We start from the raw sequence: 14,883 nt of genomic DNA, 5'->3' as shown, positions 1-14,883 counted from the left end.
GGTTGACACATTCTCAATTTCAGCTGGTATATCTTTGATTCAGTCAGGCACAGACATTGACTATTCCCAGCACTGGTCGGTTTGTTCTTTCCTCCGAGTAAACTAACTTTGATACCACAGCAAATCTCCACTACACTGCCTTTTACATTGACTTCACTCTAGCACTAGTCTATGATCTCCAATTTAAAGTTGGGAAAGTCTATAAAATTGAGCTTTATGATAAGCCGTAGCAAAGCTCCATTCCACTGCCTTCTACAGAACGTTAATTAATCTGTTGAGAGAAAATTCAATTGTTGGATTATAATAATGTATAGAGTCGCTGGATTCAGTATGATTTTTAGTAACTAAGTTCTCCAGTTGAAAATATAATTATTGTACACATAATTATTCTCAGCTTATGATTTGCCTCTCATACTTTATATATGGATGACAATCTTATCATTTTTTTACATATAATGTAAAAGATTAGATGATTGTGTGTGTTAGTACAATGAAGTCGTGTATTGATATGCTGTCCAACTCTTGCTCTTTCTTTAACATGGAAATCAGGAAGGAGGATCCTTGTGCTCTTATTAGGAGAAGGGAATCCTCATATAGATCTATTTTTTTCGCCAGATTAGATGTAATTACTTTTTTCACTTTGGAATTTCTTCCAAGTTAATGAAGAGGAATGCGTCTGCAAGCATTTTGTGTATACATTAATTTCCCCTTTCTCTTTTCCCCGATATTGGTAGCAAATTTGGCCACATGGGCATTGGGTATTTTTCCATTACCAAGTACTTTTATCTGATTTTCATGCTTTGTTTTGCCAGTTAAATCTTTTGGTATGATTTTCAGTTGTTATAATGGATTATACTAATTTTCAACAATAGGAACCCTCTTTTATCTTGAAAACTTTGCTTTCATTTCTTATATTCACTAATCCTTCTTATTGCTTTTTGTTAGAATTTTACATATTGTTTTTTCAGGCATTTTCATTATCGAGCAGTCATTATTCTTTGCACCTTAAGTTCTCGAAGATATGGATTTCCCTGAAGAGCATTTTGTCTTTCCATTAGGAAAAGCACTATTGATAGAAGTATGATCACTTCTGCGCAGTATCTTTTACCATTTACTGTGACTATGTTGATGATGGTGTTACTGGATATTTCTTCTCTCATAATTGGGTATCTGCTCCTTCAACTGGTGTCTGCCAAAAATGTTTTCAATGAGAATGGATGTCTCTTGGAGGGTGCCTGCTGTCCTAGTAAAGGTTATTGAGACTACTGCTTTTGGTGCCTGCTATCCAAGAACTCTTTGCTCCAATGATGACTGGATTTATTGCCATTTCTTTCATGTAAAATCCATCTTTGCTTTCCTTTAACAAGAGAATAGGTTATCCTTATCTATCGAAAATAGTTTCCTTCTTGTGATTCGTATAATCCAATTGTCACACTGCAGTGCCTTCAGTTAAACTGATGCTAATGCCTTAGGTTGACATGGTATCCTAGCTTGTCCCAGGACCCAAGGACTTCGACTGGGTCAAATGCCTTAAACTGATACCTATGTTCAAGATTCTTTTACCACCTCCAGACGTCATTTTTGGTATGTTCTCACACCTCATTGGTGTTGTCTCTTGTTTCTCAGAATGTGGACCCAGTAATGTGCTCTATCAGTATCACACTTGAAACTCTCATCTGGGCAGCTGTTCAGTCTGCAATTTAGGTGGCTACCTTGTTGGATGAATTTGAAGAGAAGTGAACCATGTCTTATATCTCGTTAGTGTTTAATATTGTTCATTCTGGCCTGTTGATATGCACTTTTTGTTTCTTTTTCTGTTCGTACAGATTCTTCACTAGGAACGTTAAACTAGCAACTGGACATATTATACTCGGATGGATTTCCTGAATCAGTCAGGACTTAATGATGCGCATTAGTGACTGCCTGCCCTTCTCTGCTTCATTTTTTTCTTTTTCGTTTTTGTTTTAGTGTGCTTTTTTCGGTTTAGACTTCGAAAATCGGATTGACTTATACAAAAAATTTTCAGGGGTAGACCTACTTTGGCATCAAGTGGTGGGATCCTGTTTATATTGGATGGACCGGTAGTATTATCCTCTGACATTTTGCTTTAATGGATTAGAGGTCGAGACTTGTTTGATTGGGTTGTTAGATATTTGGCGGCTCTTTGTCTCGTTGATGATCTTTGATTAACACTCTCAAGTTGATTACAGTTTGCAGCCACTGAAATGGTGTGGCTGCACTTGTTTTATGCTTGCACGAATTGAACACCGTGTCTATTTCTTCACTTCTCCAACATCTAACCAGATGGATAATTGACCCCATATTGTGAATTATTGATCCATTGGAAGCAACATTGAAGAGATGTCTGTTGAGTTATGGAAGTGAAAAAAAGCTTTGCAGAATTAGTTGGATGAAGTTCGAATATCATTTAAAAGGGAATTCTGTGGTGGCTCCTTTCTTTGCTCTGTCTCTTGGGTCTTTGAGGAACTAAGACTTTACATGAGATGCGCGCATGGCATGTGTAATCATCTATTGTCAGTTTCCTAGTTTGGGTGCTGTTTGCAGGATGACTTCAAGTCTGATGAACTTGAGAAGAGACATCAGGAAGTCCTTATTTGTCCCGTTCTGGCTTCTGGTTTGGGGTTGATTATCATGTTGGTCTTATTTATTTCCGTATTTGGTTTTCTAGAGTGCCTATTTGGAAGATTCTGTGATGTGCCTAAGAATTTAACTTTTTTGGAGATGATTTTCAAGTCCAATGTGGAGGCTTTTATAGCCAATGGGACACATGGAACACAAGATGACTTGCTTGTTCACATATCCAATGTTGTCCAGAGATTAAGCATTCTTCACTGACCCATTGTTCTTCCTTTTGTTTCCGTTTCTTGATTGATCATTGATGGCTCTCGATTGTGTTCTCGGTCTTGATTTTTGAAGCTATCTGGTTGCAGAAACCCCACCCCTGCTGTGGAGATTCTTGAGGGTTTCGCTTGGCCTCTTTGGGATGACAATGTCTATGGTTATCGGAATTATCTGGTTTACGCCTCGTCCTTTGATCGCTTAGTGATTAATCGACCCATCGATCGAATTTTGCGTCATTGTGTTTTGGCAGCTTATCCTGGATTCTTGTTATTCTGTGTAATGGGCAGTGGCTTCTTTCCTCTTGGGTCGTATCTCTTGACGTCTAAGGGTGTCATTATGGGAAGTGCTTGGCTTACCTCCTCCTCTGATCCTTTATTGATCCATCGACCGATCCTTTACTTGTTTTACGAGCTGCTTATGGAATTTGTTATTTGGTGAACTCGCAGTGGCTTCTTTCCCCTTGGAGCGGAACTTTTTGTCTGAGGATGTCAAGGACAATGAATACGATGAGACTGGTCAGTTTGTTTAATAAAACTAAGATGTTTGGACTTTTTGGAGGACTGATGATCCGTTTTGCCGTCTATTTTTGGGTTGAGATGACGAATTTGTAGTCTTTGATCACGTCGTAGACCAGGCGACAGACTGAAATTTACTGGTTTTGATTGGAATTTGTTCTTCAGTCTTTTTTCCTTTGGGAGTTGATTATCGTCTAGTCCTATTCCTCTCACAGGTTGGAGTCTTGCCAGACTTGACAACCGGTGATCTGCTACGAGCCGATGATTGTCTGAAATTGGTTAAGCTTTATCGGGTTTGAATGAAATTTGTTCTCCAGTCCCATAATTTTCTGATTAATGCGAAAACCGATTCTCATTCCTTCAAAGGTCGGTGTTTGGTTGATGTATGATCTGCAATGGTTCTTTTTTTGCAAGGTGTTCGGGCCCCAACAAATCACTATCCAATCCAGATTCACTTCGTCTTATTTTTATTGAAGTTCGAAAGTCGGTATCTCCTTCCTAGAAGTAGCCCTCTCCCTCGTGTCTTCATCCTTCTCATCGTGCATCTATGATTGTGCACGCTCCTCTCAGTTGACAGCCTCTGCGAAGTACTCTTCAGAGGAGACATCGTTCCTGAAACGCGCTCTTGATCCTTCTCCTTTTCTTTTTGTTTCGTGATTGATTATTAAATCGGTTTGATTCTGATGTTATTTTTCAAAGGTTACGCCTCCGCCTCTCCATGACTCTGCCATGCTGTGGGCATCGTTAGGGATTGCGCTCATCTGATCATTGATTGATCTTTCCAAGTTTAATTGTATTAGGAGCTGATTCTGGTATTCACTATTCCGTGAATTGGCAGTGGCTTCTTTCTTCTTGGAGCGATCATTTTGTTTGAGGATGTTGGCTGAGGACAATAAATACAACGCAATAGGTCAGTTGGTTACATAGAATAAGACATTTGGGCTTTTTGGAGGACTAATGATCTATCTTGCACTCTTTGGTTGAGCTGATGATCTAGAAGTCTTTGTCATCAGGACAAGCGATGGGCTGAAATTTTGACAGTTGGGTGATCTGTTGCGTTTTCAGTGGGGCTGAGTTGATAATTTTTTGAATCCCTGGTTATCGTTGGTTTGAACAAAACTTGTCCTTCACTTCTGTTATTTTCTATCAATCCGAAAGATCAGATCTAGTTCTCTTCCCTTCACAGATCAGAGTTTGGTCGAGGCAATACTTTACTGGGCCAAGTTCGATATCGAACGTCTGCGATCAGTGATGTTCTTGCTGCATATGCATCAATTCCTAAATTGTCTTCCACTTTTGTTATCTTCTAGTTAAGGTTGAACGATCAGATGTTCTCTTTCCTTCGCAGGTCAGAATTTGGTCGAGGCAATACTTTACCGATTCAATTTTGATTCTGTGATTGGTGATGGTTCTTTCTTGCTGCATATGTACCAATCACGATTTACTGTTCTTCATCGACCCTTCTTCTTTTGTTTCTGTTTTCCTGATTGATTGTGGATCGGCCCATTCCTTTCTCTGTCTGATTTTTGAAGCATCTGGTTGCAGAACCCCTGTTGTGGAGATTCTTGAGGGTTTGGCTTGGTTTCTTGGGACAATACCCATGGTTATCCGAATTATCTTGTTTACGCTAAGTGATTCATTGACTGATCAGTCTTTGCATTATTGTTTTCCCAGCTTATTCTGGATTTTTGTTATTCTGTGAATTGGTAGTGGCTTCTTTCCTCTTGGATCATGTCTCTTTCGTCTGAGGATGTCGTTATGGGAAGTGCTTGGTTTAGCTCTTCTTCTGATCCTTTATTGATTTATCGACCAATCGATATTTCTGTTTACTTGTTTTACGAGCTGCTTCTGGATTTTGTTATTTGGTGAGTTCGCAGTGGCTTCTTTCCCCTTGGAGCGAACTTTTTGTCTGAGGATGTCAAGGACAAAATGAGTACGATGACGCCGGTCAGTTTAGGCTTTTTGGAGGACTGATGGGTCTGTTGTATTTTTCTTGAGTTGAGATGATAAACGAGTAGTCTTTGATCACATCTTAGACCAGGTGATAGACTGAAATTTACTGGTTTTGATTTAAATTTGTTCCAGTCTTTTATCTTTGGGAGTTGATTATTGTCTAGTCCTAATCCTCTCACAGGTTGGACTCTTGCCAAACTTGACAAGTGGTGATCTGCCGTGAGCTGATGATTGTCTGAAATTGGAGAAGCTATCGTTTCTTGAGGCAGTTATCGGTTCGAATGAAATTTATTCAACAATCTCATAATTTTCCAATTAATGCGAAAACTGATTCTCATTCCTTTGGAGGTCAGTGTTTGGTCGACGTATGATCTGTGATGGTTCCTTCTTTGCAAGGTGAACGCCCCAACAGCTCACTATCCAATCCATATCTGCTTCATCTTAGCCGGGGTCTCCTTCCTAGAAATAGTCCTTCCCTCGTGTCCTCATCCTTCAGTCTCATCGTTGAGTTTGTGATTGTGCACGCATTCCTCCTCTCAGTTGACAGCCTCTGCGAAGTACTCTTCAGAGGAGACATCGTTCCTGAAACGCGCTCTTGGTTCTCTTCTTTTCTTTTTGTTTCTTGATTGATTATTTAATCGGTCTGATTCTGTTTATGCTATGTTATTTTCCAAAGGTTACGCCTCACCTTTCTGGGACTCTACCATGTTGTGGGCATCATTAGGGTTTGCGCTCCTCTGATTGTTGATTGATTCATCATTGATTGATCTTTCTGTTTAATTGTATTTCTGGTATTCATTAGTGGCTTCTTTCTCCTTGGAGTGATCATTTGTCTGAGGATGTTGTTTGAGGACAATGAATACAATGTAACTGGTCAATTGGTTACATAAAATAGGACATTTGGCTTTTTGGAGGAGTAATGATCTATCTTGCACTCTTTGGTTGAGCTGATGATCTAGAAGTCTTTGTCTTCAGAACAAGCAATGGACTGAAATTTTGACAACCTTCTAGGCTTCTTTTACAGGTTGGAAGTCTTTTTGGATTTGACAGCTGGTGATCTGTTGCGTTTTCTGTGGGGTTGAGTTTATAATTGTTTGAGATTGGATGAGATCCTGCTTGTGGGAACTTAGGCAGTTATTGGTTTGGATGAAACTTGTCGTTTAGTTCTGTTATTTTCTAGTTAATCCGAAATATCAGATCTAGTTCTCTTCCCTTCGCAGATCAAAGTTTGAATGGGGCAATACTTTACCTGGCCAAGTTTCATATGGAGCGTCTGGGATCAGTGATGTTCTTTCTTGCTGCATAAGAATCAATTAATAAGGATCTGGCTTGTTGCAGAAGCTTATTTTCATCTGTTTCCTGTTGCCTCTTTGGGACTTTGCCATGATCATGGACATCATTAGGGTTTACTCTCCTGCTTTGACCATTTATTAATTGATTGGTTGGTCGTTCTATTTAGTTGTTTTACAAGCAGATTCTGGATCTGTTTTCTCGTGGATTTGAAGTAACTTCTTCTCTGATGGACCGATTTCTACTTCCGAGGATATCATGTAAAGAACAGGAAATATGATGAATTTGGTCAATTGTTTTTGTAGAATAAAGCATTCGAGCTTTTTTGCAACTGACTATTCCTTTGCAGTATAATGTTGGGTTGATGGACTAGGAGTACTGGGTGATGAACTGAAACTTTTAATAATTTCCTGGACACTTATGTTTCTTTTTCAAAAATAATTCTTTCATTAATTATCTTTGGGGGTAGTGGGAAGAATTGAGATGATAATCGTCAACTTCTAATTGCTTTAGGTTGAAGGTTTGCTGAATTTGAGAAGTGCTGATCCATCGCCTTTTTTGCAAGGCTGAGTGGATGAATTGTGGTGACCAGGTTTTGTTTGAAATTGGATAAGCTCTCATTTATTGGATTCTTGATAATGTTTGCTGACTCTAGTTTCTTTATGTTTTTATTAAAGCAAGAGGATCACCGTTCAGTTCTCTTTCTTTTGTAGGTCAGAAATCAGTTAACTTTACCTCTTACTTCAATAAGGAGCTTTCTTTAATCTATGATGGTTCTTCATAGTTGGATATTAGAGGAATGGTTTGATTGGACAAGATCCTTAACTATGTAACATGGACACGTTCGGGAGGCCGACGTGTCGGTGTCCAACACGTGGTCAACAGGTGTGGGAAATCTGCCATGCTGTCAACGAGCTGGACACGCTGCCGACATGTGAGTCCGGAATCCCGACACTCAATTCCAACATGCACGGGGTCAATTTTATAAATTTTCAAAAAATTAGGGGTCAGAATGTAAATGTATAAAAAAATAAAAAAATAAAAGAAAGAAAAGGGTGAAAGAAAATCCTAATCTTTTGTTCTCATCTTTAGAGTGCCTTCACTCGCGCTCTATACTCCCTCCCCCTCTCGCTTCGCGATTTCTCTTCTTCGCTTGAACCAATGACGTCCGCCGAGGAGGCCTTGAAGAGGAACACCGATTGCATCTATTTCCTCACCATTTCTCATCTTCTTCCTTCGCATCCTCCAAGCTCCAACCCCCGAATCCCCACCCTGAACACACCACCACCCTTCTCCGTTTCATGGACCAAGAACCTTTCTAGCAGATGGCTCGTCCTCCTCTCCCTCCCGGCACACGCCATTATTTTTTTATTATTTATTTTTCCATGACATGAAGTAAATTCTAGACTTTTTATTATTATTTATTTATTTGTGGACTTAAATCGAATTTAAAAATAATAATTTATCATGTATGTATAAAACTATATATTTAATATACAATGTGTCGGAATTCTCTATTTTTTGATAAATGACATATTGCGTGTCGTGTCGTGTCGTGTCGCATGTGGCATGTCGGTGTCGGTGCTACGTAGATCCTGAATACTTTGGCACTTTTATCTGAGTATTAAGTTGTTTTTGGAAGGTTAATAATTGTCGACTTTCTTCTGTTGTGTAGGAGTTGTTTACAAGTCTAGAAAGCTTGAGGTCCACATTAGTTTTGGCTTGCTTCTCATCATTCCTATATTATATTTGAACTGCAATCACTAATCGAATCGTTTTTGGAAATCAGGCAAATAGTTCATGCAGGATGTATTCGTCATGGTGCTCTTATAGCAGACTCTTGGCAAATCTAACTTTGGCTGGCACTTATGACTTTCGATTTTATTTCCTTTATCATTCCTCTTGGAGCAATCTCTTCAACCGAGCATGTCGTCTAGGGATGTTAAATACATGGGAGCTGGCCAGTTAACATAGAATAAGGTGCTTGGGCTTCTTGGAGGAATGGTGATCTATTATGCCGTCTTTGTTTGCTTGAGTTCTGAAGTAGTCTTTGATCACATCATCAGGACGTGCAACGGACTGAAATTTTGAAGATTTCGAGGCATTTTGTAGTTTTGATTTAAGTTTGTCTTCGGTTGATTATCTTTGGGGAGCGGTGAGATAATTATTGTCGAGTTCTAATTCCTCTACAGGTTGAAGTTTTGCCGGGTTTGAGAAGTGGCAATCTATTGTGGTCTTATGTGGGGCTGAGTTGATGATTGTTTGAAATTGGACAAGCAGCCGCTTTGTAGATCTTTTTTCCAGTTTTGGTGTGATGATTAGGGCGTAGTTCTCTTTCCTTCGATGCAAACCTCTTCTGGTTCAATGTGGAATGTCGTCAATCTGCGATGGTTCTTTCTAGATTTCATTTAACAATCTCTTCTTTCTTCGTGCTTCTATTGGCTTTTGTTGTATTTATAAGGTGAATAATCATTGACTATCATCCATTGAAGGGATTGTTTAGGAGTCTGGAAAGCTTAAGGTCCACTAAGTTCTGGCTCATTACACTCTTCATTCTTGTAATGCATGCTGCAATCACTATTTTAATTGCTGGTAAATCATGCAGATATTGCATGTACGATTTATTCGTCTTACTTTTTTTATTTTTCGGAAAACTAGCTTCACACAATACCTAGTTTGGCTTAGGCTTTCATTCTATACGATTGATGTGTTTTCTTTTGGTACAGAACCTTTGGTGGAACTTTTCCGTTTATCAGCTGATTTCTATGCTTTAGGTGGTTGTTGAGGAGTGGTCATGGACATTGTTAGTTTTTACACTCATTGATCCATCCTTCTGTTGTTTTGGAGCTGTTTCTGGCATTATAATCCAGTGGATTGGTATTAGCTTCTTTTCTCACGGAGCGATCTCTTTGATTGAGGATGTTGTCTAAAGAATGGTACATATGATGAGGTTGTTCAATTATTACTTGGAATAACTGAGCTTTACTCGAGTTCAACGATCTATTCACATCAATCTTTGGTTGGGTTGGTGGATGGGCAGAGTCCGTGATCATCTTCAGGACCGGGTGAAGAACTGAAATTTCGATTAACTCCTGCTGCGTAGGCGCTTGGGTTTTTGTTGAATCTCATTCCTCAGATGATTCCCTTGGAGTGGAAAGATGACAATTGTCTTTGTTCTAATTCGTTTATAGGTTGGAGTTTTGCCACATTTTAGAAGTGATGATCTATCGCCTTTTCTGTGTGGCTGAGTTGATGAATTGCAGAGTCCGGGCTTTGTTTGAAATTGGATAAGTTCCCACTTCTTGGATTTTGGTTCATTTGATGTCCTCAATCTCCATGTGTATATGGATCAAATTCCTAATCAATTGATATTTTGGACGTGCTTTTATGATAGGGTGTGCAAGAACTAGCTTGACTATTCTTTGAGGGTTTGAAGTTTGACGTAAGATCTCTGGTTGTCATCGGTTGGCCTCTCTGTTGGACACATTTGCAAAAAGAGAGTACTAAGTCTCCTGAGTTGCAATAAGATATCAGTATGGGTTTGCTTAGCCTATATTTTCCACTGCTATAATACTTTCTTCTGGTACAGTAACATTGTTGGGGACATTTTACAAATCAGGTTTTGTAGGTGAGATGGGTTGTTTCTAGTTTGTAATGCTGCCACCTCGAGGGTCTAATTATATTTTAGGTTCTCATTGATCCGTGGGATGTGAAGACTTTCCTGCCAGGACCTAAGATATACTTCATTTAAACTGTTAGCATCTCAGTCTGAAAAGATGAACTGGTACTGTGCTTTTGCCTTTTAGCTTCCTAATAACAGACACCACGAAGGTTCCTTTCATAACTAGAAGGTCTCCTTCTTCTCATGTTTCATGATAGGCATATGTGATGAGGCCTCTCATGGGGATGTTGACAGGACAGCCATCTAGACATAACTTCACTTGGCATTGCTTGCGCTCTGACCGGTTCTCTCCTTTCTGCTGATTCTGCTGTTTATTATCCATCACAAAGCTGTGTTGTTGCGTGTATGCTGTCAGCAGACGTGGCTGGTCAGGCTGGGAGGATCAGACACTAGGTGCTGGGTTGGCGCTTTTGTCAAATTTTGTAGTTTTTTTTATGGGTGAAACTGAAGGGGCAGACAACAATCCTACAGTGAATAAGCTTTGGTTTGAGGTTTTAACGTATCTGGTGAGCATGGATTCAGTCTACTTCCCCTTCTACTTCGCATGTATAATCTAATGTAATAAAGCATAGCTGTTGAAGCTCTTTAGGGCTATGAATTATAAATCTCCAATTGCGGTGTGATTTTTTGCCAATGATGATTTTGTAGTCCAGATACTCTAATTCATGGTTCTAGGGTCTCTTTCTCATCGGCTCCACAAGGGTTGCTCAGAGTCATCTTGCTTCTAATTGAAGATATTAAATGGTTGCCTTATGATCGGTTTCATTTACTTTGGTATTTACTTTGAAGGAATTAATTTTGAAGAATCTGGCTGGGTCTATTTTCAGAACAATGTTGGTGAAGGCTCTGATTTTATACAGAAATTATCGACGTTATTGAGGTTCAAGTCTCCCACTGATCATATTAACTAGTGGCTTCCATGCTATACGGATTTATTCAGTCATTCGGTGCTTGTTCCAGTTTAGAGCGATCTTACCAAGGACCGTGTGAGGATGCTAATTGATCAAAGTTGTTGGAGAATCCAAGTTCTTGAGTTTGGGGAAGACAGGAGGTTATTATCTAACGGTATTATGTGTAGTTGAGCTACTGAATTGTTGTTTTTCTTTGTGGATCGGGGTGATAAACGATGACTTGATCTTTCTGTAGGGGTTGTCTGTAGCTGCATGAACTCTGCAAATATCTGGTTTATGATGTTCTCATTTTCAAGGATTAGAGGAGATGCGATAAACATCTATTCCCAATCCAGATTTTGTTTTCCTTAACAGATCATTACCCAATCCAGATTCGCTTCGTCTTATTTTTATTGAAGTTCGAAAGCTGGCGACTCCTTCCTAGAAATAGCCCCCTCCCTCGTGTCTTCATCCTTCTCGTCATGTGTCTATGATTTTGCATGCTCCTCTCAGTTGACAGCCTCTGCGAAGTACTCTTCAGAGGAGACATCGTTCCCGAAATGCGCTCTTGATCCTTTGCCTTTTCTTTTTGTTTGTTGATTGATTATTCAATCGGTCTGATTCTGATGTTATTATCCAAAGGTTACGCCTCCAGCTCACCAGGACTCTGGCATGTTGTGGGAATCGTTAGGGTTTGCGCTCATCTGATCATTGATTGATTCATCATTGATTGATCTTTCCAAGTTTAATTGTATTATTAACTAATTCTGGTATTCACTATTCTGTGAATTGGAAGTGGCTTCTTTCCTCTTGGAGTGATCATTTTGTTTGAGACTGTTGTCTGAGGACAATGAATACAACACAACTGGTCTGTTGGTTACATAGAATAAGACATTTGGGCTTTTTGGAGGTCTATTGATCTATCTTGCACTCTTTGGTTGAGCTGATGATCTAGAAGTCTTTGAATGAGATTGATGAACACATCTCTACAACCTTTCACCGGTTTCTAAGATAATGGTGATTTCAATTTGGTCAAGATGGTTGTTGAGACTGAGGTTTTTTGGTTTTGATCACGACACACTGTCGATAAGTCGGACAATGTGGAAACAAATTGTGTTTTATATGGATATGGTTTCTTTCTGGTCTTTAATAGCTATGGAATTTAATTAAGGCAGGGAAGATTTACTAATTGCAGGAGTCTTTCAATCATTTCAGTCACTGTAAGGATGATACCATCTTAGTTTGGCTGGATAGTTAGCATCTGCACTCCCTTAATGGTAATTTCACTTGAAATGACTGGTAGGTTGCAAATGGATGAGGTTCTTACCTTCTTGGGAAATTGCTTCAGCCGTATATGAGATTGGTCTATTCTCTTTTCTTTGTTATTTAGTTGTTCTCGCCTTGATTCCCTTGTGATGTATATAAGATTTACACCTGATGGAGATGTTTCACAAAACCTATCTTACTCATTTCTCCCTAGATTCTGATGTCGTTGATGTGGATGGTCCTTTTAATAGCATACACCAGATATTAGGAAGGTGATCTTCAAGAGTGTTGATATCTCATCTAGCTATATTGAGTAATGACGAAACGTTTCTTCTTTGGTTATACAGATTCTTGCCGGCCACTATGTTATTGGCTCTCTGGGAAATGCTCACCTAGCATGGTTATTGTAAATGCTATTAGATGTGGAAGTATTTACTTGTGTCCAGTTTCTGGTACTAATTACCACCTCTATTACTGCTGAGCACTTCCATTTATTCGTTATAGTAACCTGGTTCTTGTTATATAATGAGTATTTTGTATTAAGTTTGGTAACTACCTTGATCATGTAGCCATATGAAAGCTATCTCTAGTTCTGATCAAGAGGCAATTCTTAAGGATTTGTTAGTATTACTCGTTTTCCTTCTCATTGATGCTTACCTTGCAAGGCTTTATTGTTTCCGCTGTCAGCAATCAGGAGAGGTCATGAAATTGAGAACTAACCGAGATTGCCAGTCCCACCTATAGATCTTCGAACTGATGAAAAGGTCTTGGTATATCTCCTTCGCCTCCTAGGGACCTGAATTCATTGTTGGGTTTTTGTTTGCCTATGGTTGTTCTTGACAGATTGGTTAAGCCCGATACAATCTCAACTGATTGTGAACAGGTATTACTCTACTGTCTTGAGATTTACTTGAATGTTCAGATTTGGAAACATCTTTGGGGCACATGATTATGATGACGGAGCTATCAGTAGAAGTTTGATGTTTGTATTTAATTTCAGAATCCCTATCTTTAATTTTAATTTTGAACGTAGTTATGACTCTCTCTCTTGATTGTTATCTCTTTCTTTGGATGACAAGTGAGATAAGAGGGTTATCTTGCAGATTCTGAATCTGTTTATTTGAAGAAGCCGGGATCTTCTATTTGCATGTCCCTCAGCTCCAGGTTGTCGTGGTGATTTCAAATCTGTTTAGAGCCAGATCCATTGATCTGTGCTCCTCAGCTCCTTCGTTACTTCATCATCTCTTACAATTTTTTAGCATTGTTGATAATGAAATGCTAGGGATTTTGCTCGCGTTATATATATGGTGACAGAGCCAGGCTTAATTGTGAGAAGGTATTGTCAAGCCAACGATAGTGAACTGTCCACAAACTTTCTGCAAATCCATGTTGACAAGAGGGGTGAGTTTTAGAATGACACGTCCTTTGTACTATCTTATGTGCTAAGATACTTGTTTTGGATCATTCTTCAAACGTCACGATTGTATTCATATATGAAAAGAGCTTCTGTGGCCCAAGAAACTAGTGCAGATGATGCAATTATCATGCCAACCTCAGAATTGGTGAAAAATTGTGGCGAGGAAGGCTATTCTCAGCAATGCGGCGGCCATTGAATTTGCTGAAGTGCAGATATGGTAGATTGGTTGGCTGGAGAGACTGCAATTTTCTCTTGATGTAAAGGACAATACCTTATCCCATCTGGAGTTGTAAATTTTCTGCTCTTCTGAAGGCTTGTGTTCTCTTTTGTCTTAGTTAAGTCACCAGAATCATCTGGAAGATAAAGAGTTGTCATGCCCTTGTTGTGGTGTGACCGTAGCAGAGGGGAACCAGATCCGCTTGGTGCTGCTCAAGTAGGGATGGATGTCTTGAAATTTTAGGGAATGTGTTGCCAAGCGAGCAATTGAATCTGGACGGCTGCCATGTTGTGATTCTCGATTCACAATGATGATGTGCTCTTTTTCATCCGTGGAGGTAGGCCAAGTTGGCCGAACCACGTAAATTTTCGTGTGCATCTTTTGGCAATTTATTGATTTTTTATCTACATCGACAGTTTAGGTTTTAGATGAAATGACAAAACAGAAAATAAATAAAAAAAGACCTCTGCGGACCCAAATTAAAGATTCGTACAAGTTGCAGCCAATAAACATAGTTTACTCTGTCCAATGTTAAATGCTTGAAAATCTTCTAACGGATAAACAAATCACTATTACCGTACTGTGAAATCCCAAATGCTCTCATATGGTCTTTTGTTAGTAAGTAATACTTTGGTGGTGAAGGAGACGAATGAATTGCTGTACAAGTGAGAGTCAAATTGCCTTAGTAGTTTTGCAAATGGTTGGTATCTTTATTTCGAGTTAGTATTTTTAGTATAATATCGAGGATAATAACTCCCACGTGCTATGTCATCTGCAATTGAAACTACCAT

General features: G+C 39.2%; 1 long non-coding RNA gene across 6 annotated transcripts; it reads left to right on the top strand.

The window, feature by feature from the left end:
* The first annotated feature begins 738 nt into the window (after positions 1 to 738).
* LOC130140796 (uncharacterized) lies at positions 739 to 14,499 on the top strand. 6 transcript variants are annotated; one of them, XR_008818801.1, is made up of 3 exons: positions 739 to 3,377; positions 3,593 to 3,670; positions 4,077 to 14,499. It is a non-coding gene; the product is annotated as an uncharacterized LOC130140796 (long non-coding RNA). The 6 variants fall into 6 exon arrangements; XR_008818798.1 differs by having other exon boundaries at positions 3,792 to 14,499; XR_008818799.1 differs by adding an exon at positions 3,792 to 3,864 and having other exon boundaries at positions 739 to 3,670.
* Positions 14,500 to 14,883: the final 384 nt, after the last annotated feature.

Source organism: Syzygium oleosum, unplaced genomic scaffold, assembly GCF_021117445.2.
Source record: "Syzygium oleosum isolate NSW1041296 unplaced genomic scaffold, Sole_v2.1 Sole_v2.22, whole genome shotgun sequence".
Taxonomy (NCBI): domain Eukaryota; kingdom Viridiplantae; phylum Streptophyta; class Magnoliopsida; order Myrtales; family Myrtaceae; genus Syzygium; species Syzygium oleosum.
Note: the sequence above shows the minus strand (reverse complement) of the source record. Positions and strands in the feature narration are given on the sequence as shown.